Consider the following 1,358-nt stretch of genomic DNA (forward strand, 5'->3'; position numbering starts at 1 on the left):
ATTTTGGAAGGTAACATACGCCTTAGAAAATGTCAATGCCCCCCCCAATATATTCTAGTGAGATAAGCAGTTTATTAAAAGACAGCACAACATTCAAATTTTGTTTACGTCTTGAGATTTGGTCCAATATTCTTATTTATGTCAATAAAGTGATTCAACAGGAAGGCAAGCAATTAGACACTACATTGAAACTTATAAATTGAAGGCTTGGTTTTATTCAGAAGTTCTAGTTAACTGAATTAGAAAAAGTCAAAGAAGAACCAAAAAAATGTATTACATCTTTAGGGAATGTTCAATTTAGTGGTACCAAATGTAGAAGTCTAAACAAGTAAGTCTTCTGAAAACATGGATGAGCCCGTATTTAGTGGAAGAAAATCAATTACAACTAAACGTTTTCAATGTTGAAACAAACACTATTCTTAAATCGACGAGATGAAAGGCTTGAACAATCATGCCATTGCTCAGATATGTTCAACGATATTTGTGGCATTTAGAATTTGCTAAAAAGTAAGGAATACCTGTAAAAAGACTGCAGATGCTCCAAGCCCCCTTCCAAAAAATGTGAGAGATATAAGAGCATTAGACAAGTTATATTCCCCAGGTTACAACAAATTACAACTGGCATCGGTATATCTGAAAAAATAAATCTGTGAGATACTATTTTCCCAAATAGGTCACCTGCACTAGGAATTTGTTTGTGCAAGCTACTGCAGCCTCAGCTAAACACAGCTTTTCAAACCTAATTAATAGCTATTTATAATCTCCAAATATATGGAGAACGATTAAGAGATTATTCTACAATATCAGAAGAATGAACGGCCGCCCAGACGCTACAGTGGTTAGGGAAACCTACTGCGGTACCGAAGGGCCCGGGTTCGAATGTCGGAGAAGGCATGAATGTTTGTAAATGTATAGTGTCTTTGCGACATGGACGCACTTTAAATATATGGCGAGCTGAAAGTCCTCTCGTGTGGATTGGTGGTAAGGAAGAGGGGTGGGAGACCCTCTCAGACTCCTTCGGGTGCTCTTCCTCAAAATTGGTGGTGGAAATAGAAGTCCAATCTTCTTGAGTTTGTGGCAACCATTCTCTCATGAAATTCATGGATAAGACAACAACAGAAGAAAGAACATCGCAAGCGTACTCGTGTGGACGCCACCTGCAGATCAGATTTCCGTATATCAGTTAGCTTTCCTAGGGTTGTTGGCAATCATGTGCGAGTTGAATTTAATAATTCGGAAATCCACAGCGGTGAGTTTCGGTCCTGCACCTCAGAAGGTTTAGCTAACAATTCATATAAAGCTTACAGTCAGTGTTGTTTTTGTAAGTTAAGTAAATAGAACAAAATTAACATAATAAA

The sequence above is a fragment of the Stegodyphus dumicola genome, chromosome X2, assembly GCF_044657685.1.
Source record: "Stegodyphus dumicola isolate Sdum_Otavi_A_Nest chromosome X2, ASM4465768v1".
Classification (NCBI taxonomy): Eukaryota; Metazoa; Arthropoda; class Arachnida; order Araneae; family Eresidae; genus Stegodyphus; species Stegodyphus dumicola.